Source organism: Notamacropus eugenii, chromosome 2 (assembly GCF_028372415.1).
Source record: "Notamacropus eugenii isolate mMacEug1 chromosome 2, mMacEug1.pri_v2, whole genome shotgun sequence".
NCBI classification, from domain to species: Eukaryota; Metazoa; Chordata; class Mammalia; order Diprotodontia; family Macropodidae; genus Notamacropus; species Notamacropus eugenii.
The window spans coordinates 103,819,825-103,842,687 of record NC_092873.1 but is presented as its reverse complement, the minus strand read 5'-3'; the positions used below and the strand labels follow the sequence as shown (position 1 = coordinate 103,842,687).

Here is a 22,863-nt window from a genome sequence, read left to right as displayed (position 1 = left end):
GGAGACCAAGGAACCCCCAAATTAGTGACCATTGGCTCCATTTGCTTCAAAAAGAAAGCCATGATCCAGCTTCCCCACCAAATTCACAGTGCTCGCAATCTGGAGCCAAGTCTTGCTTGTAACCCCTGTTTTCCCTTGCTCTGCCTAACCTTGCTCATCCACCTGTAGGGGACTTAAAAGTTTTCCATCCTGGAAAAACTGTGATCTTCCAAACCCCTTCACTACTCTTTTGTTTCTTACCCTGAACCTAGAGCACCAGGAGCCAGAACAGCTGGCATGGAAAGACCATCCTGGCACTTGCAGACCTGTAGACAAATCACCCTGAGTTGTGAGTAAGACAGGTAGTGAAAAGGATGCCTTTGTGTCCCAAGCAGAGCCTGTCAAAGTTCCCTTGGGTCTCAGAATGAAAAACAATACCAGACAGCAGATTTTAATGTGTGCCTGATTTCAGAGACCTTCTAATGGAGGCCTCATCAAACCAGCTCAGACTGACCCTTTATCATGACATCCTGTTCATTCTCCCACCTGCTGGCATCATCCTCAAAAACAATCTCATATTTACCTTGTATGTTAATACCTGTGTACATATTGTTTCTTCCGATTAAATTTGAACTTCTTAAGAACAGGGACTCTCATTTTTTTCTCCCCCCTCCAGATTCTGCCACAGTATCTGGTACTTAATAAATGTTTACTAATGATTTATTGATATCTGTGCTCAAACCTGTGACATCATGGGGGGTCAGAGACAAAATGGTAGATTAAAACAGGGATTTCCTTGAGGTCTCCACCACAGCCCTCCAAGTACCTGTAAAAAAGACCCTAAACAAATTCTAGAGCTTCAGAACCCACAAAATGGCAGAGTGAAATAACTTTCCAGCCCAAGACAACCAGGAAGGTTGATAGGGGAGGTCTGTTGCTCTGGTCTGATAGAAGAGTGAAGTCCAACCTGGACCAAGCTGGCACAGACAGGTCAGGAGCAGGCCTCATGGAACTGAATCTCTGGCACCTGTGGTGGTTTCCAGACTTATCAACCCATACACACCAAAGACAACTTAGAAGGTCAGTGGGAAAGGTCTGTAGGACATGGGTGATAGAGGAGCAAAGTCTGAGCTCCAACGCAAAAGTGGATGACAGTGGCAGTGGCTGCTTCTGGAGCTCTTAACCCACAGTTGATGGGGATCCAGTAGCTTCTGGGAGGTAGACTGCAAGTATCTCTTTGGAGGTATTGAGGTGGGATTCTTTTGCTTTGACCATGCTTCAATCTGGGTGGCATTCCTGGGGTGACAAGTTGTGCTGGCATGGCAGACTTATGATGGCAGTAGAGAAGGAATCCTTCTCACAGCTTCAAGGAAGAAAAGAGTGCTATGATCACTCACAGACCACAGTACAGACCAGGACAAGTGTAAACACCTCTCCTTTCATCATACAATCTTAGAGGAACTGTAAGTTTACAGGTCCCTAGAAATATCTCTGAAAATAGTTGCACAAAATCCCTGAAGCTTGGCATATGTGAATATCCTTCACATTGGAATCAGACACCTACCTTAACAAAGAGTTAAAAAGTCAGATAAGGGACTGGGAAAATGAGAAAACAGAAGGGGGAATGTGACTATAGAATCTTACTTTGGTGACAAGGAAGACCAAAGCATACAACCAGAAGACAACAAAGTGAAAGCTCCTATAACCAAAGAAAAATATGAAGACCATGGAAGAGCTCAAGAAGAATTTTGAAAATCAAGTAAGAGAAGTACAGGAAAAATTGAAAAGAGTAATGAGACTGATGAAAGAAAATCATGAAAAATGAAAAATGAACAAACAGCTTGCTAAAGTAGACACACACAAAAAATGCTGAAGCAAATAAGAACTTAAAAAATAAACTAACCTTAATGGCAAAAGAGGTCCAAGAAGTCAATGAGCAGAAGAATACCTTAAATATTGGTCAAACAGAATTGGCCAATGGAAAAATTGTCCAAATTGAATTGATCAAATAGAAAATGAGATCCAAAAGTTCACTGAAGAAAAAATTCCTTGAAAATTAGAATGGAGCAAATAGAAGCTAATGACTATGAGAAATCTAAAAAAAATTATAAAACACAACAAAAAATTATAAAACAAAACAAAAAGAAATGAAAATAGAAGTCAATGTGAACTATTTCGCTGGAGAAAAACAAATGACCTGGAAAACAGATCCAGGAGAGATAATTTCAAATATTTTTAATTATTTAAAAGTCATTGGACCACCTGAAAGCCATGATCGAACAAAACAGCCTAGACATCATCTTTCAATAAATTTTCAAGGAAAACTACACTGACATACTAGAACCAGAAGGGAAAATAGATATTGAAAGAATCCACTCATTACCTTCTGAAAGAGATCCCAAAAGGAAAATGCCTAGGAATATTGTTGCAAATTCCAGAGTTCTCAGGTCAAGGAGAAAATATTGGAGGCAGCTAGAAAGAACAGTTCAAGTACGGTGGAAACATAATCAGAAGAGGGATCAGAGGGCTTAGAATAGGATATTCCAGATGTCAAATGATCTAGAATTAAAACCAAGAATCATCTACCCAGTATAATTCTTCAGGGGAGAAAATGGACTTTCAATGAAGTAAAGAATTTTCAAGCATTCTTGATGAAAATACCAGAGCTGAATAGAAAATCTGACTTTCAAATGCAAGAATCAAGACATGAAAAGGTAACCACAAAAGAGAAATTATAAGCAAATAATTAAAGTTGAGCTGGTTACGTTCCTACATGGAAAGATAATATTTGTAACTCGAGTCCTTTCTCAGTGTTAGGGTAATTGGAGGAAATGTGTATGTGTATGTGTGTGTGTATGTGTGTGTCTGTGTGTTTGCATGTGCGTGTGTGTAGATATAGATAGATATCTATAGAAATGCATGTTGAAAACTAAAAATTGATTAAGAACTAATAATAAAAAAGATTGTGACATCATGAGCAAATAAGATGTTTTTGATATAGTGCAAGATGCCCCCAGATGTGGATAAACAGAAGAACCCCATTCTTATTCCACAGCTGAGACTAGTCCCCTTGCCTCCATTACAAACATTTCCAAACCCTTCAGAGCTGCTTGCAAAAAAAAGAGGAGCTTACCAGTCTTTAGGTTCTGTGCTGACTAGCTTTGCTGATGAACCTGACCCAATACCATCTCTAGAGTTGTGGTGATTAATGAATGATAACTGAGGAAACAATGTGATCTATATGAGTTATTAGCAAAATCAGCATGATAAGTGGGAAAATGTATTCTCTAGTCAGTCTAAAGACCCTGAATATAGTAACAAAATTTTGATGTATTAAAAATAATCAAATGAAACCAATTAATTATATGATAGCAGTCAGTCAGGATACAAGCCAAAATACGAAATTAATTAATATGATTTTTAATCAGAGGAAAGATTGGAGGTATTTCAAGTTTGGAGGAGGTAAGAAAGAGTTTTGGTTGAGTTGTGAGGAGAATGAGTAGATTTAGGGTAGATTTTCTTTTCCCAGATTGAGACTGATTGATTGCAGCCATCTGTATTTATGAAACAATAGATGGCTAATATCATCTAACTTCCTAAGAATGACTTGCAAAAACACAAGATAAAAGAGAATATATGTGATAGTACAACATGAAGTGAGTATTCATGAGAGAGAATCTAATTGGCTCCCTTAATTCCCACACAAAACTAACCCCATTTTGTACCTGGCCTTCACTCGAGCTCATCAGTGGACAATGTAGAAAATTTATGATGCAGTTGGGAAGGTCAACTTGAGATTTGGGCAGGGCTAAGAGGACACCCTGAAAAATTTAGAGTACAGTCCCATTCTTTTATTTGGTTAAATCTTTGTGCCTAATTGGAGGTTTTGCAAGTGAAGATCACTGTCTCAAAAGCAGGAGTTACTACCTGTGAAGAAAAAAACATAAGCAATTATCAAGAGATATTTTGCTCAACTGTATGCCAATAAAACTGACATTCTAAATTAAATGGATCAATATCTGCAAAAGTCTAAATTGCTGTAATGCTCATTTAATGGGAAGATCTTTCTCATTCATTAATAGGCCTATGTGACCTGCTTAAATCACGTGGAAGTCTAAGTTACATGTGCTGGGAGGAGCTTGGTGAATAAGTAGAATATGAAGAGTGGAGTAGAACTGGGACAAAGTTGATGAGAGCAATTGGGAGGGAGGAGAAAGGACACTGGCAGGCACAGCTAGTCTTGTTAGTGTTTGTTTGTGGAAAGTCCCCAGCATGGGGCAGGGGAAGGTTTGGGAATGACTTTGTCTCCTGCAGTGCTAATGTGTATTGACTTCTTGGTTTCTATAATGGATTTGGTTTTCTGGTGTTGGGATTTGGCTTTCTGATCTCTGAAGAAATATTTTTGTCTTCTGCCTTCTACATGGAGAGTTTGTTATGTTTTGTGATTCATTTGTGATTGTGCCACAATATTCATATTCACAGTTTCTGTGAGTATTGCTTAGGTGATACAATTGCTCATATGAACAGAAGAGTGTGTGTGTACATCCTTCATTGCCAAAGAAGACCACAAGAGCAAACAATACTTAAATAACCCACTCCCAGAAAAATAAATCCAATACACCACGAAAGATCTCCCTCTGATAAAGATCAGGGCCAGATGGATTTATAAGTGACTTTTACCAAAATCTTGAAAAATAAATTTCAATATTCTACAGACTGTTTGGAAAAAATAAAATTCCTGCTATGACAAAAATGTACCCTTGATTCGACAACAAGAGAGAGAGGCAAAACAGAGAAAGACAATTAAAGACCAATTTTCCTGATGAATATTGATACAAAAAATTGTTCAATAGAATTCTAGCAAGGAGATTACAACAACATACTACAAAGATCATGCACTATAAACAAACTGCAATTACACCAAGAATTCAGGGCTAGTTCAATATTATAACAATAAGCAAAATTCAAGGCTGCTGTGTGTTGCATTTGATAGTGACTGAACACCCACAAGAGTGTAATAGACTGTACCAAGGAACAAATCATGAGATTGTTTTAATAGAAGTAGAAAAATCTTTTTACAAAATAAAACACCCATTCCTGCTTTAAACATATAGAAAACATAGAAATAAATGGAGGTTTTCTTAAAAATAAAGAATATCCATTTAAGAGCAAAATCAAGCATTATTTTCTTTTTTAAAATTAATTTATTTAACTTCTAACATTCGTTTTCACAAAATTTTGAGTTCCAAATTTTCTCCCCATTTGTCCCCTCCTCCAACCCCCAAACACCGAGCAATCTGATTGCCCCTATCACCAATCTGCTCTCTCTTCTATTGTCCCTCCCTTCCCTTGTCCCCATCTTCTCTTTTGTCCTGTAGGGCCAAATAACTTTCTATACCCCTTTACCTGTATTTCTTATTTCCTACTAGCGAGAACAGTAATCAACAGTTGATCGTAAAACTTTGAGTTCCAACTCCTCTTCATCCCTCCCTCCCCACACATTCCTTTTGGACAGCAAGCAATTCAATATAGGCCTTGTCTGTATAGTTTTGCAAATGACTTCCATAACAGTTGTGTTGTGTAAGACTAACTATATTTCCCTCCATCCTATCCTGCCCCCCATTACTTCTATTCTCTCTTTTGATCCTGTCCCTCCCCAAGAGTGTTGACTTCTAATTGCTCCCTCCTCCCATTGTCCTCCCTTCCATCATCCTCCACACCCTGCTTATCCCTTTCTCCCCCACTTTCTTGTATTTTAAGATAGGTTTTCATGCCAAAATGAGTGTGCATTTTATTCCTTCCTTTAGTGGAATGTGATGAGAGTAAACTTCATGTTTTTCTCTCACCTCCCTTCTTTTTCCCTCCACTAAAAAGTCTTTTGCTTGCCTTTTTTATGAGAGATAATTTGCCCCATTCCATTTCTCCCTTTCTGCTCCTGATATATCTCTCTCACTACTTAATTTCATTTTTTAAGATATGATCCCATCCTATTCAATTCACTCTGTGCTCTCTGTGTGTGTGTGTGTGTGTGTGTGTGTGTGTGTCTGTAATCCCACCAACTATCCAGATACTGAAAGTTTCAAGAGTTATAAATATTATCTTTCCATGCAGGAATGTAAACAATAGACTTTATTAAGTCCCTTGTGACTTCTCTTTGCTGTTTACCTTTTCATACTTCTCTTCATTCTTGTGTTTGAAAGTCAAAGTTTCTTTTCAGCTCTGGTCTTTTCATCAAGAATGCTTGAAAGTCCCCAATTTCGTTGAAAAACCATTTCTTCCCCTGAAGTATTATACTCAGTTTTTCTGGGTAGGTGATTCTTGGTTTTAGTCCTAGTTCCTTTGACTTCTGGAATATCATATTCCACGCCATTTGATCCCTTAATGTAGAAGTTGCTAGATTTTGTGTTATCCTGATTGTATTTCCACAATACTTGAATTGTTTCTTTCTAGCTGCTTGAAATATTTTCTCCTTTACCAGGGAACTCTGGAATTTGGCCACGATATTCCTAGGGGTTTCTCTTTTTGGATCTCTTTCAGGAGGTGATTGGTGGATTTCTTGAATACCTATTTTGCCCTCTGGTTCTAGAATCTCAGGGCACTTTTCCTTGATAATTTCATGAAAGATCATGTCTAGGCTCCTTTTTTGATCATGGCTTTCAGGTAGTCCCATAATTTTTAAATTGTGTCTCCTGGATCTATTTTCCAGGTCAGTTGTTTTTCCAGTGAGATATTTCACATTATCTTCCATTTTTTCATTCTTTTGGTTTTGTTTTGTGATTTCTTGGTTTCTCACAAAGTCATTAGCCTCCATCTGTTTCATTCCAATTTTGAAAGAACTATTCTCTTCAGTGAGCTTTTGAACCTCTTTTTCCATTTGGCTAATTCTACTTTTGAAAGCATTCTTCTCCTCCTTGGCCTTTTGAACCTCTTTTGCCAATTGAGTTAGCCTATTTTTCAAGGTGTTATTTTCTTCAGCATTTTTTTGGATCTTCTTTAGCAAGGTGTTCACCTGATTCTCATACTTTTCTTTCATCTTTCTCATTTCTCTTTCCAGTTTTTCCTCCACCTCTCTAACTTGATTTTCAAAATCCTTTTTGAGCTCTTCCATGGCCTGAGCCCATGGTATATTTATTTTGGATGTGTGGGATACAGAAGCCTTGACTTCTGTGTCTTTCCCTGATCGTAAGCATTGTTCTTCCTCTTCAGAAAGGAAGGGAGGAATTATCTGTTCACCAAGAAAGTAACCTTCTGTACTCTTATTTTTTTCCCTTTTCTGGGCATTTTCCCAGCCAGTGACTTGCCTACTGAGTTTTCTTTCCACCTCTACCACGCCTCCAGATCCGCCCAGCCAGCACTTGGGGTCTGACATTCAAATGCTTCTTCCCAACCTCAGGGCTTTGGGCTGCAGCGGGGCTGCTATTCAGTGTGAGATTAAGTTCAGGTGCTCAGGTAAGGGCAGGGCCGCCTCACAGGATTCAGTTCCCTCAGGGGGTTTATGCAGAGAGACCTTCAACAATGGATCCAGGCTCCTGCCTGCTTGGGGAGCCCCTGTTCGCCACCACCCCTGCTGCTGCCTCCCGAGGGGGCCTGAGCCACGGGAACACCCCACTCCCCTCTCAGCCACCCAAAAAGACTCTCTCACCGACCCTTGTCACCCGTGGTGGAGGGACCTGTGTGGCTGTTGGAGATTCCAATCCTGAAGCCTGCTCATATCTGCTCCTCTCGGTGCCACAGGCCATGGCAGGGCTGAGCTCTGCTCGCTCCGGGTCTGGAGTGCGATGGACCTTTTGTGTGAGGTTTTCAGGGCTCTCTGAAACAGAAATCTCCTCCACTCCGTTGTTCTGTGGCTTTTGCTGCTCCAGAATTTGTTGGGAGTTCTTCTTTACATTTATTTTATGGGCTGTAGGTTTGGAGCTAGCATATGTGTGTCCTTCTACTCCGTTATCTTGGCTCCTCCCCACAAGCATTATTTTCAATGAAGAATGATGACAAACCTTTCCAGTAAGATGGAGGGGGAAACAAGGATGACCATTATCACCAATGTTACTCTCCTAATGGAAAAGCTAACTATAACAATAAGATATAAAAAAGAAATTGAAGGATTAAGCAAAAACAACAAGGGGACAGAACAGTCACTTTTCACAAATAATATGATGGTTTACTTGGAGAATGCTAGAGCACCAACTAAAAAACTGGTCAAAGCAATTAACTGCTCCAGGAAAAGTGGCAGGATATAAAATAAACCCACACAAATGATAACTGTTTCAATATATTACCACTAGAATCCAGCAGGAAGAGATTAAAAAATAGAAATTCTATTTAAAATAATGACAGATACAATATTTAGGAGTCTCACTGCCAAGATACACAGGAATTTTACCAACATGGTTACAAAACAACCTCATGAAAATAAAGACATGCCAAAAACAGGAGAAAAACTTGTTGCATGTGAGTAGACCAGACCAACATAATTGAAAATGATAATACTTTTTAAATCGATTTACTTAGTCAGTTCCATACCAATTAAATCACTAATCTTACTTCTACCCAAAACCACACTACCTTTTTTAAAGCAAGATAAAAAATGTTGAAATTCATCTAAGGGAACAAAAGGTAAAGAATTTCAAGGCAATCAATCAGAAAAAAGGAAAGAAAGGGGGCTTCCCAGTTCCAGACTCCAAATTATACTAAAGAGCTGTAATTATCAAAAAAAGAATAGTTGATCAAAGAACAGATTAGTTACACAGTACCTGGAAGCAAATGAACACAGTAACCTAGTGTTTAATGAACCCAAAGATCCCAGCTATTGCAACAAGAGCTCATTATGTATCAAAAAGTTCTTAGAAAACTTGAAAGCAGTTTGGCAGAAAATGAAAGTAGATCAACAAAATTTCAAAATATGTACCTGAATAAGACAAAAGGGTGACATCATATGTAAATTGATGGAGTATTGAAACAATCACCTGTCAGACGTATGAACACATGAAGAGTTCATTACCAGACAAGAAATATAAAGGTTCATGGGATGAAAAATGAATATTTTTATTACATAAAATAGATAAGTTTGACCAGAAACAAAAACAATTCAGCTAAAATTAGAAGAAAAGTAGAAAACTGGGGTGAAATATTTAAAGTAAGTTTCTCTACTAAAGGACTATTTTCTATTATAAGGGAATTAAGTAAAAATTATAATAACAGCCATTCTTCAACTGGTAGAATTCAAGGGATAGGAACAAGCAGTTTTCAGAGGAAGAAATCAAAGCTAGTAAGTTGCATGAAAAAAATGCTCTAAATAATTAATAATCCAATCCATGCAAATTAAAACAACTCTGAGGTCCGTACGTCATACTTATCAGATTAGCTAACATAACAGAAAAGGAAAATGACAAATAATGGAGATGTGGGAATATAGATATACGAAGGCACTGTTGGTGGAGCTTTAAACTAGTCCAACCATTCTGAAATTGTTAATGGATAGGTGATTCTTGGTTTTAATCCCAGTTCCTTTGACTTCTGGAATATCCTGTTCCAAGTCCTTTGATCCCTTAATTTTGAAGGTGCCAGATCCTGTGTGATCCTGATTGTATTTCCACAATACTCAAATTATTTCTTTCTAGCTTCTTGTAGTATTTTCTCCTTGATCTGGGAACTCTGAAATATGACCACAATGTTCCTAGGAGTTTCTCTCTTCAAGTCCCTTTCAGGAAGTGATCAGTGGATCCTTTCAGTATTTATTTTGCCCTCTGATTCTGTAACATCAGGGCAATTGTCCTTGATAATTTCATGGAAGATAATATCTAGGCTCTTTTTTTGATCATGGCTTTCAGGTAGTTCCTTAATTTTTAAACTGTTTCTCCTGGATCTAATTTCCAGGTCAGTTACTTTTCCAAAGAGATGTTTCACATTATCTTCTATTTTTTCAAACTTTTGGTTTTGTTTTTTAACTGCTTGGTATATCTCATAGTCATTGATTTCCCTGAACTCTTTCTCTATTTCTATGAACTATTTTGTTCAGTGAGCTTTTGAACCTTCTCCTCCCTTTGGCTAATTATCCTTTTTTAAAGTCTCCTTCTCCTCATTGACTTTTTGGACCTCTTTTTCCAATTGACAGCCTCTTTTTAAAGGTGTTATTTTCTTCAGCATTTTTTTTGGTTCTCCTTTAGTAAGCTGCTAAGACCCATTTCAAGCACTGCTATTGTCTGAGCCCAGTTAAAGTTCCCTTTGGAGGCCCTGGAGGCAAGGGCCTTGACTTCCTCTGACAGTATGCCTTGTCCTTCCTCATCTGAAAGGATGGGAGGAGACACCTGTTCACCAAGAAAGTAACCTTCTATGGTCTTTTTTCCCCCTATTTAGGCATTTTCCCAGTCAGTTACTTGACTTCTGAGTTTCCTCTCCACACCCACCTGGCCTCCAATTTCACCAAGCCAGTACTGGGGGCTGAGATTCAGATGAGCTGCTCCAATCCCCTAGGAGCTTTAGGTGGGGACAGGGTCCCTATTCCGTGTGAGATTAAGATCAGCTGCTCAGGTGGGGGTAGGGCAGCCACACAGGGCTCAGTTCCCTCAGGGGCTTTACCATGAGGCCTTCAGCAATGGATGAGTTCTGCTGCCTGCCTTGGGAGCCCCTATCTGATGCTGACTCTGCTGTTGCCACCTGAGGAGGCCTGAGTTATGGGGAAAACCTGTTCCCTTCTCGGTCACCCAAAAGACCTTCTCACTGACCCTTAGCTCCTATGTGTTGAGGGATCTGCTCTGCCACTGGAGATTTTGTTCCTGAAGCCTGCTTAGTCCTGTTCCTCCCAGGGCTGCACGACCAAGGCTGGGCTGGGCTCTGCTCTGTGTCTGGTGTGACAGACATTTCCTGTCGATCTTTCAGGTCACTCTGGGCTACAAATCTACTCCACTCCATTGTTCTGTGGCCTCTGCTGCTCTAGAAGTTCTTGAGAGTCCTTCTCCACGGTATTTTATGGGCTGTGGAGGAAGAGCTAGTGTATGTGCATCTTTCTACTCTGTCATCTTGGCTCTGCCTCTTAAAGGCCTCATTTCTAAAATATAGAGAGAACTGAGACAAATGTACAAGAATACAAGTCATTCCCCAATTGATAAATGCTCAAGGGATATGAACAAGCAGTTTTCAGAGGAAGAAATTAAAGCTATCTGTAGTCCCATGAAGAAATGCTCCAATTCTCTATTGATTAGAGAGACACAAATCAAAACAGCTCTGCAGTACCATCTCATACCTATCAGATTGACTAGCATGACAAAATAGAAAGATGATAAATGGTGAAAAAGATGTGCGAGAGTTGGACCATTAATTCAGTGTTGGTGGAGCTATGACCTGATTCAACCATTCTGGAGAGCAATTTGCAATTATGCCTAAAGGGATACAAAAATGTGCATATCCTTTACTCCAGCAATATTGCTTCTAGGACTATATCCCAAAGAGATCGCAAAAATGGGAAAGGGTCCCACATGTACAAAAATGTTTATAGTAGCTCTCTTTGTGGTGACCAAGAACTGGAAATTGAGGGGATGTCCATCAATTGGAGAATGGTTGAACAAGTTCTGGTGCATGAATGTAATGGAATCCTATTGTGTTTTAAGAAATGATGAACAGAAAGACTTCAGAAAGGTCGGGAAGGACTTCTATGGACTGAGGCTGAGAGAAAGGAGCAGAATCTGGAGAACTTTGTACACAGTAACAACCACAGGGTGCGAGGAATTTTTCTGGTAGACTTAGCCTTTCATAACAATGCAAGGACCAAAAAAATACCCAGTGGACTTGAGGCAAAATTCCTTCCACATCCAGAGTAAGAGCTATGAAACTAGATTGCAGAACAAAGCAAACTATTTTCTCTTGTGTTTTGTTTTGGTTTGATTTGGTCTTTTTTTTCATGGTTTCTCGCATTCATTTTCATTCTTCCATGCAACAAGACTAAAGTGAAAAATGTATTTAGTAAGAATGTATGTGCAGAACATATATAAGATTGCATACAGTCTTGGGAAGAGAGGGGGGAGGCAGGGGAGAAGGAGAGGGTAGGAAGGAGAAGAAAATCCAAAATTTATGGAAGTGATGGTAAAAAACTGAAAACAAATTTTTTTAAATGGAAGTAAAACTTAAAGTTCCTGCCACAACAAGTGTTATAGTTATAAATGATGGAATAGGAATAAATCCTGCATAGACTCCTGGGAATGTTTTCATAAAGCATGGCTCAGAACTATGAATAATTCCTGGAGATCAAGTTGGGATTTGTTGATTTCTGCTGAATGGACATTTACCATTATCTTTCAGAATAAACAATGATATTTATTTTTCAGTGCTGCATTCAGACTCTTTACGATTTTTTGTAGCTACTCCTATAAAGACATTGAACCTTTAAATTAATGAAGGAATGCACCCCATGAATAAAACACCTGCCTTAAGAAAGAAGCCAACCTTTCCTCTGCTACCTAACTATTTATGGAAGGAGTTTCTCTTTCATTTTAAAATAGAAAAATGATATTACTGACAACTAATTCTTTACCAGTAAAATAAGAAAATGAAAATTTCTTCTTTAAAATCATGGGTCAATCATAGATTAAGAATATTAGATGATTGATTAACATGTAAATATTTGTGTTTAATATCATTTGAGTTTTCTAGGTCTCACCTGACTCTAATATTTCATTTGGATTTCTACTTAACTCAGAAGTACCATCAACAGAACAATATGAACTTATTCTAAATTTGGAAAGTGATATCTCACACAGATAATCTACCTATTTCCCTGTAGAACTGAATACAGTTAGTAGGGGGAACTTAAAGTAAATGTAGCTCTTGCTGAATTATATCCCTACATGAGTATATTCTAAGAACTCTCATATAATCATGATCTGTTGATGTGGATAACTCTGCATTGAATCTCTAAGACAAAGAATACCGTTGAGAAGACCTGAAATCATACAAACTTCAAGAAGGACCATAAGATAGCCTTTAGTGTAGTGAACTCAAAGTTCAAGGGGGATGGCAGGGAAAAAAGAGACAGTTTAAGCACCATGATCACTGAAAACAGAAAAGTCAACTTGAAACCGAAGTGGTAGGAAAGAAAGAAAGGAGCAACCCATACAAGAGATAAGAAGTAACATCATGGTGACCCACAGAATCCAGAAGGAATAAGAATGAGTGCCAAAAGGGTTGAAATGAATAAACGAAGCAGCAACAGAGCGGAGAAGAAAAAAGTGAATGCGAGATTATATAAATAAACAGCAGAAGAGAGGCAAGTATATGCTCTTAACTACTATAGAGGCTAAAATATTTATGCTTTTCTAGACATCTACAAAGAAAGGAAGAGATAAACCTTTAAAAGAAAAGAGAAATGGGTCATAAAAGGAAAGTGTCAACAAGCAGGTATAATGCTTAATATGCTGGTTGACTTTGTACGAAATCAAGACTCAGGAAAAAATGCACCTTAAATTCTTTGTTATTTTGTAGTAAAACACAACTTGTATACACAACTGTGTTTGACAAACACATAAATTAACACTGCTACGAAAAGTTTTCTATGATTTTTTTCAGTGATATCATCCCATGATGCTCCAGTTTTTGATCTAATGCTCGTTGAAAAGGCAAAAGATTCTTATAAAAAATGCAACTTATCTAACCATGTATATATTCTGAAGGATGTTTTTGGTATTGTAATGTTGTACATGACATTAGAAACTTAGATTTAATTGATCTTAATTATGACTAATGCACAGCAAGATTCTTAGCCATCACAATGCAGTTAGCTTAGTGAAAGACAGTAAAATTGAGATAAAAAGTCAACTATTGTTTTTTTGAAATCTTTTTACTTAGAATTAAAGATTAGCCATTAGTTACACAGACTCATGCCCTAGGCATCCTGATTAATCAAGGTTATACTTTAATATTTTTCATAAGCCAAAATATTCTTGCATATATGTACTTTAAAAACATAAAATGGTACGATGAAATAATTTACACAATTAGGTTTTTTCTTAATATTTGTGTATCAAATTCTTATTTAAAGTAAATTACATAAAAACTTGTGTTCTTTTCTTAAACACATTTATGTTTGTGGTCCATAATAAGATGTGATTGAGACATTTTTTAAGTAGAATTCACATGATGGTTAATTTCCCAATTTTAAAATTAAGGAAATTTAATGCCTTCTACCTTGTGTTCTGACAAAGCAGACCCTTTTGCCTGGAATATTTATCAAATTGTTTAGGGCTACTGTTGAAAAAGAAGTGATTTCTGGCTAACGTGCCAAAAACAAAATTTGTTGAATATAAAAAAGAAAGAAAAGAAAAGAACGTGGTAAATACCGATTCACATTAGCTAGAGGAAAGAAGGAGGAGAGTCAAACAAAAAACAAAAAAGTCGATAAAATTTTACTATGAACTTCCACAAGCCCACATGACTGACAGTCCTGGTCAAATTGGCAAATGGTACCAATTCTATTCCTGGAATTTCTCCTGGAGTTGTTGGGCAGCAAATACCACATCTACCATTCCTCAGCCCTTTCTGAAGCCACAATGACTCTCAGGTAAATGGCCATCCTCCTATTATGGAGGATTCTGACAAGAACCTTGTCAGCAGTGATTAAGAGAGAGGTATTCCTCCTCCACTCCACCCCTACACTGGCCCCTTGATTGTCACAGAACAATTCAATTTCCTTTCCTTTTCTTGAGATGAACAATGGAGGCATCCTTGAACTCTTGGGATATTACGTCCTCTTGCAACATAACCCAGAACATTTCATTCAGCTCTTGCATGAGTAGTGGACCAGTGCACTACATGGTAAATTTCAGCTGAAACAGAATCAGTACCAGCTTCTTTCACACACATTGGCATTCAAAACCTATTCTTCATTTAGATGTTCAGCTCCAGAGGGACTGACTTCAACTTGAGGCATATGTTCAATGTCTATAGTACTGATTGATGATAGTCTGTTTAAATAGATATGGAAGTGCTCAGTTCACCTTTCCCGGGTCATGTCCTTATCACTAATCAATGTGATTCCATCAGCATTGAGTAGTTGAGATGTACCATAGGTCTTTGGCCCATAAATAGCCTTCAGAGAATCCAATTCAAAGTGCTTTGGATTGTTACTATCAGCATAAAAACTGAAGTTTTACATGAGAATCCTACTTTTCTCTAAGTCTGTGTGTACTTTACTTTTAATGGAACTAAATGCTACCTTCTCAGAGATGGATGAAGTATACTGCTGGTAAACCTTATGGAGTTCTTGCTCACCTTTTAGCAGCTTCAAAATTTCTTTATCATTTTTTGTAAACCAGTCTTGATATTTGCAAGTGTTCTGGCCCAGATAAGCAAATGCAGCGCAGTACACAAATCTCTGAAAACTGCCCACTGTTTTTCTGTTCTACCATTGCTAACCATGTGTTACCTCAACTTTCCTTCCAAGTTGGCAATAAACTGTTCACACACAGAGAAGTGCTCTCATCTGCTGACAATGAGCTTGCTAGCCTTCATCTTGCCTTGGGCTCACCACTTTTGTTGAATGTAAATGTTTAGCTTGGAGAAGATAAGTCTATGATCAGTCCAGCACTCTGCACCACACATCACCTTTGTCACTCTCTCATCCTATCTGTCTCTTCTTCTTACAATCATGTAGACCATTAAATGCCAATGTTTCCAGCAAGGATTCATCCACAAAGTTAGCAAGGATTCATCCACAAAGTTAGCAAGGATTCATCCACAAAGTTTTACTGCACTTAGGTAAATGGAAACCAGTGTTGCTGATGAGCTCATGAGATGCCCAAGTCTTTAGTAGTAATGGCCATTGCTATCACTGTTCTGGGCTCCATTCCTCTCAAGGACTCCTTGCCACATCTTATAGTCTACTTCATTCTGGCAGTAAAGTCACCAAGAATTATAAACTTGTCCTCTTTATACTGTTATACTTATGACAGATTGGTCCATGCATTTGATGAGATAGTCCTGGTATTGATATAAGCATGTTTCTAATTCTTCATCTCACAGCAAATGTCTATAACCTTGAAAGGTAAACTTTAAAATTCTTGTAATATAATTTTGTTGCAATACTCGAACATTTCTAGGTTGCTTTAATAGGATGAAAATATGAAAGAACTTAATGGGTTTTTAACACTCCCATTCTAAATTTGGGGCTATTATTTGTTTCAGGTTCCTATTTTAAATAATTAGGCAAGTAAGTTCTTTGATTTGCCATCTATCTCCTTGGTAATGATTATGCATTCATGTGTGAAATCAAGTCTGCATAGTACCATCTCTTTTCTTGATGATTTAATGGCTTATACATACTTATATTCTCAAAGGGGGAATAGGACAAAGATGTGATGTGATAAAAATGCAAATCTTTAAGTTTCATACCAACTTTACTTTGAGAAAATCAAAAAGACCCATTTCTTAAAAAGAAATAGAAAGTGTGTGTATATATCTATATATATCTATATATCTATCTATATCTATATATCTATCTATTTTTATATATATATGTATATATAATTGACTTCCAAGCATTTCTCTCAGTAACAATGAAAAAAATACAAGTAAATATAAAGTTCCTGGATAATATATTTTCAATTTTTTTTCTTTTTATCCTAAAGATTATTAATTACAACTAAGAACAAGATTGAATAAGTAAAGTACTGATCACCTTAAAGGTTCAATCAAATATACAGAGATGAATATTTTTGTTGTTGTAAAAACATTTTTTCTTTCATTCACCCCTAGGATAAACAGACTTTAATTATGTTTTAGTATTGTAAGTTCTCAAAAATTAATTGTGGATTTTACATATAAAACTGCATTAATAACAAATCACTCCCCACCCCTCACCCCCACTTTAAAGTCTTTCTCTGATAATATTGAGAGACAGAAGGGCTCATTTTACAAATCAAGACTTCATGTATGCTTTTAATGTTTCATTCATCCTGTAGATGGCATTATTTGTATCAGGTACAGAATGCAGATAAAGATAGAAAAGTGAAGTGGCATGTAAAACCTAGAATTCTCTGAACTCTCAAATGAATTATGGGTTCTTAATTAGATGTTCTCACAGTTCTGTTATTAATAACGTTAGCTCCATAAGACAAGAGCTGGTTTTCACCATATTAACTAGTTACTGGAAGAGCAAATTAAAGAGGTTCGGTTAGTCCTTACTAAATTGTATGAGGTCTTATCACTAGCAGGTTTTAGCAGCATTGTCTAGGAACTCTGCAAATAACGTGGATCCAGGGAAACAAATCTGCCAGAAGCAACTCTATCCAGTTGTCCCAAAACTAAGGCCTCTTCCAAAATTCCCAAGACAAAATGTTTCCCAGTATGTGATGGCTACATGACACAGCTCAGAACCAAGAAGAAACATCTTATTAATGGACATTTGGAGTGGGTTATGAGGGGCAATCTATATTAAGGACGTTTCATTTTATTTAATATAAGTGATCATTAAGGTTTCCTGGTATTTGTAGTTGCCTGAGAAAATATGTGATTCTTTCATCTTTGAGGTATTGCAGACTCTTGTATGATGAAAGCAAAGCAAATAGTGATGGGAACATTTCAATTTATTTTTTTAATGATATTCTATTATGCCTTTCTCCTGAACACCTGGTAACGCCTGAAACCTATTTCCTGTTAACCTCAACTGACTTAAAAAAAACAATCAGTGAACAGAGCACCTACCCTGGAGTCAGGAAGACAGAGTTTAAATCTGGCCTCAGATATTTGATACTGGATGTGTGACCATGAGCAAGTCACTGAACTTCAATTGTCTCCAAAAAAACAGTCCCTGAATCAGGGGAAGACCTTTGACATTTCCAAGACAAGAATCCAAATGAGAAAAAGAAAAGAACACTCTGACCAATAAAATTTTATATGTGGAAGAATTTCCCTAACACTGAGACTTAATTACTTATAAATCCTTTCCTCTCAATTAGCCTACTGTGACTACTTTAACATGAAGCATTATCTGCTTTATAAGTACAGGATTTTTCAAACCCAGTGTTCATTCTGTAATCTAACCTAGTTTCCTTACTGAGTCTGTTTAACTGGTGACTTAGGGGAGTATCTTCCCCAAGCATGTCAAGACTTTCCCTGGTGGAATTGGTGGATGAGAACAATTTGTTCCAATGGTCATGAAGGCAGCTGAAGCAGGCGATATGGAGTGCTTAGAGCTTGGTTAGAGACTGGAGACGCTAAGATCATCCACTGCATCCTGAGCCATCACTAGTTGTCCTGATTCTGTCCTGCCACTGGATTGTGATGACTCTGGAGGAGTGAGTGAGGCTGATGACTTTGTGCAACTCTGCCTCACTTAAATCCAATTTATGCATGAATCGAAAGACATCACCCATAATATTATACTATTATACCTCAAAGTCCTGTGGCAACAGGCAAGTGATGAAGCAGCAGGTGCAAATACACTGGGAGTTTTGGTCACAAACCTGAACACAGGCAGCCCAGGCCATAGGGTCATTTCTCACTGGAAGCAGCAGTGGAACTCCACAGCCCCCTGGGTATCTGAGCATCCTTTTAAGGATCACACTGCTCACCTCCTGGTGTAAGGAAAGGGGTTAGAAAAGGTGCCCTAAATATTGTCTGCTTATCCAACCCTTACCTGATTACCATGGCACAAGGGGAATCCCACTCTGGGGTCAAAACACAAACAATGTATAACATGTACAAAAACATCTTCAAAGATGATTCCACTCACTATTGGCTCCTTATTGTCTTTAGGATCAAATACAAAATCCTTTGTTTGGCTCTTAAAGCCGTTCATAAACTGTCTGCTTCATACCTTTCCAGTCTTCTTATACCTTAAGGACTGAAAGTACTGTTTGACATGTAACACTCCATTCCCCAACACCCAGTATTTACAGAGGTTGACCTCCACACCTAGACCACATTCTTTTCTTACTTCCCTAACATCTTTCAAGTCTCAGCTAAAGTCGTATCTTCTACAAGAAGCCCTTCCAAGTCCTCCTTCATGTCAGTACATTCCCTCTGAGGTTATCTTCAATTTTTTTCTGTAAAGCTCTTGTTTAAACTGAGCATGTTGTTTCCTCCCTTGCACCCTGAGCTCAAGAGCAGGGAATGTTTTTTGCCTTTCTATATATTCCCCCAGATTAGCAGAGTGCCTGGCTCACAGGATGCTCTCAACTATTTTTTTAAATGTGAAAACATAACTTGTGATTTCACAGTCTTGATCAAAACCACCTCCATTTATTCAGCCTCTCCTGTGGAAATCCTGCTGTTATCTCTAAGCTTTCCTCTGCCATGACCATCTCCTAGGTGCTGCTAAATGCATCTCTAGGGCATCTCTCATGTTTGCTCTTTGTTTCTATTCTTAATTTTCTACTACAGGAGAGGCCTTTATTAATGCACCCTGAGACTAATGTAGTACCCTCTAATATGAACTTCTCAACCTATTGAAGATAATATTACAGGTAGTCTTGGCCCTGGAGTGTCCTGCTAGGTGCTTTTCCTAATGAATTCTTATTATTTCCTCTTTTTATTTTATTTTTAAACAGGTCTCCTAGTTTTATCATTCAGTGTTTTCCAGACTTGTTTTTGACATCCCATTTCTCACATCTCATTTCCATTTCCCCCATATCCACTATTTTTTTACTAGACGAATTTTGTTTTTCTTTAGCAATCAAGAAAGAACAGAATTGTAAGCATCCAATATTCTTGCTTATGTAGAACTGAAATCTGTACCTGAAACTGATCAAGGTGATCAAGGCTGATCTTGAGCTTGGTGCTCATTTTCTGAGGATACGTTCTGGTTCTACACTTTAAGCTGAACTGGTTCTGTCTCCCAACAGCCTTTCTGTTCTTTTAGACCTTCATTCTCTTCATTCAGTTCACTAATCCTCTGCTCATCGGTGATGTCTGTCAGAGACTCTAGTCTCCCCTGCAGTTGCTGTATCCTTTGGAATTCACCCTGCATGTCTTTCTGCTTCTGGAGACTAACACAGGTGTCTCTCAGCTCCTGGTTCTGTTGGTGCAGTTCCTGGTTGAGCTGCTCAGTCCCTTCTCCTCCTCTCCCTGAGAGGTGACCACGAAAATGTCCTCCTCACTTTCTGGATGGAACTGGAAAGGGACACTGACCCCCCAAAACAAAACAACACCATTGTACCTGGATAGGTAGGAAGCTTTAAACTATACATGTTGCTGCTAAGACAATTTGCTGTGGAGGTTGGCAGGCAAAGCAGACCCCATAAAGATGCCCTATTCTTTGGTTGTCTTCTATCCTCCCCTAAAGAGGCCAACAGTCTTTCTGGTGGAGAATGAAATGCTGGGTGAGGATGTAATAGCATGTGATATCTCCTCTAGGGACGAAAGATTTCTCCAAGTAGTTGAAGATGATTCCAGAAATGGCAGTGATCCAGCAGGATGACTGACACTGGGGGCTTCTTGCCTATCTCTCCCATGGTGGAGGAGTCTTGCAACAGCCACAAGCAATGTTGTTGCAACAGCAACCACGATTGCGGGTGAAATGGGAAGGGGAGGCAGGGACCATCACAGGGTGAACTACTTTGCACCCACTCCATCCCCAAATCTACTATTACTAATGGGGGAATCAGCATATATCCAGTCATCCATGTCTGAAATTTTAATGTCATCTTCACTCTCCCTATATATCCAGTCACGTACTGTGTACATATGTATGCATGCGCACGCTTCTGTGTGTGTGTGAGTGTGTGTGTGTGTGTGTGTGAAGACAACACCTCTTGCATATGACCCCTTCTGATTCAGATCTCTATCACTTTATGATTATTGCAAAAGTTTCCAAATTGTCTCCCCACACCAATCCATCTTTCACAGGTTAGGGACCCCCACATATATTCAATAAGCTCCAGTGCTTCCCTATTACTTCTCTGTTCAAAACATACAATTATGTGTTGGTTATTTAAGATTTTCTAACTACAAATGCTGTTTCCTTTATTTTAAAAGAAAACATATTGATCTTTTATTTTTACATTACCTTCATATATGAATACATCCCTCCCCTCCCCTAAACTTTTATACAATTAATTAAAGGAGAAAAAAACATAACCAAAAGCAGGCAATACAGCAACTGTGTCTGATGGTGTATGTATCATTTCATAGCCATAATCCTCTGTTTCTGCAGTGGAGAGATGTCCATTTCCTCAGCTTTTTTAAGGGGCCCAAGTTTGGTCATTAATATATGGCTTTCAGTTTTGATGATATATTCTTTCCATTTTTATTGTTGTAATAATTGTATATAATGTTTTCCTGGTTTTATTTCATTTTATAATAGTTAATGTCTCCAAAGTCTTTTTTGAATTGTTTCACTTCATTAAATTTACATAACACGATATGGTTTCTCCATTAAGGAGTCAACGAGCGCTCACCTTGTTTCTATTTCTACGGTGCCATAAAAAGTGCTGCCATCAATATTTCACCTATATGTGTGTATGACATTTTTGTTGTTGTGAATGTGATAAAAGTATTTATCTAAGACTGAAAGTTAACGTTACTTGCAAAGGAATAACACAAGACACTTTCACAATAAATGACAGGGCAAAGTCAGGGGGGCTTCATTTCCCCTCTATTTTGGGCAGCGTGCTACCCAGTGTGAAACTGCTTTACAGTAGAAAGATCACTGGCTCTGAAATCAGAGAGCATTAGTTCGAATCTAACCTCTGACCTTTACTACCTTGTGACGTTGGGCTCTGACCTGGGCCCTCTTCTCTTCTTCCTCTGCATTACTTAGCTTGAGGTTCTCTTCAGCTCCCACACATTAAACTATCATCTCAAAACAGATGACGTTCCTATCTCTTTGTCCAACCCTAACCTCTTTCATGACCTCCATTCTCCCATCTCTAATTGCCTATTGGACATACCTAAAATGGATGTACTCCAGATATCTTACACTCAACATGTCAAAAACTGAGCTTATTACTTTTTTCCACCTCCAACTCCATCCCTACCCTCACTTCTCTATGGTTGTGGAAAGTACCACCTTCCTGTCATATCCTTATCAGTCTTGACTCCACACTTCCATCTCCTATACCCAGCTGTTTGTCAAGTCCTATCATTTCTGCCTTGTTAACATCATCTCATATGTGCCTTCCTGTCTCTTCTCTCCTCTAATACTGGTCAAAGCCCCCATTGCTTCACACCAGAACTATTACAATAGCCTGCTGGGAGGTCTCCCTGCCTCAAAGTCTCCCCACTCTGAGCCATCCTCTACTCAGATGTCACATTGCTCTTTGTGAAGTGCAGGGATTTCCTAAAGACTCGTGATGGAAAATGCTGTCCACATCCAGAGAAAGAACTGATGGCGGCTGAATGGAGATCAAAGCACATGATTTTTACTTGCTTTGTTCTTTTCATGTTTTTGAATGACAAGAAGTTCTATTCCTTCAAAATATGACCAAGGTGCAAATGTTTTACATGACTGACATGTATGTCCTATATCAGATTTCTTGCTGCTTGGGGAGGAAGGAGAGGAGGAAGAAAAATTTGTAACTCTAAATCTCATTAAAAATGAATGTTGAAAATTATCTTTATATGTAATCAGAATAAAATAAAATACTATTTTAAAAATAAAGTGCTGGTATGACCATGTCATTTTTCTATTTCACAAATTTCAGTAACCCTCTATTATGAACAGGAACAAAAAATAAAATCCTGTTGGACTTTTAGAATGTGAACTTCTTCAAGGCAAGAACCATTTTCTGCCTTTCTTTGTATCCCCAACACTTGGCAGAGTACCTGGCACACAGAAGGCATTTAACTAATGCTTACTCATTTGATTTGACTAATCTTATGGAACTTCATTTTCTGCACCTACAAAAAGAAGGGTTTAGACTACAGAGTTTCTTCCAACTCTTGATCTATAATAGATAATCA

General features: G+C 38.1%; 1 pseudogene; it reads right to left on the bottom strand.

Moving 5' to 3' along the window:
* Positions 1-19,629: 19,629 nt before the first annotated feature.
* LOC140522781 (calcium-binding and coiled-coil domain-containing protein 2 pseudogene) lies at positions 19,630-20,414 on the bottom strand (annotated as a pseudogene).
* Between the last annotated feature and the right edge of the window lie 2,449 nt (positions 20,415-22,863).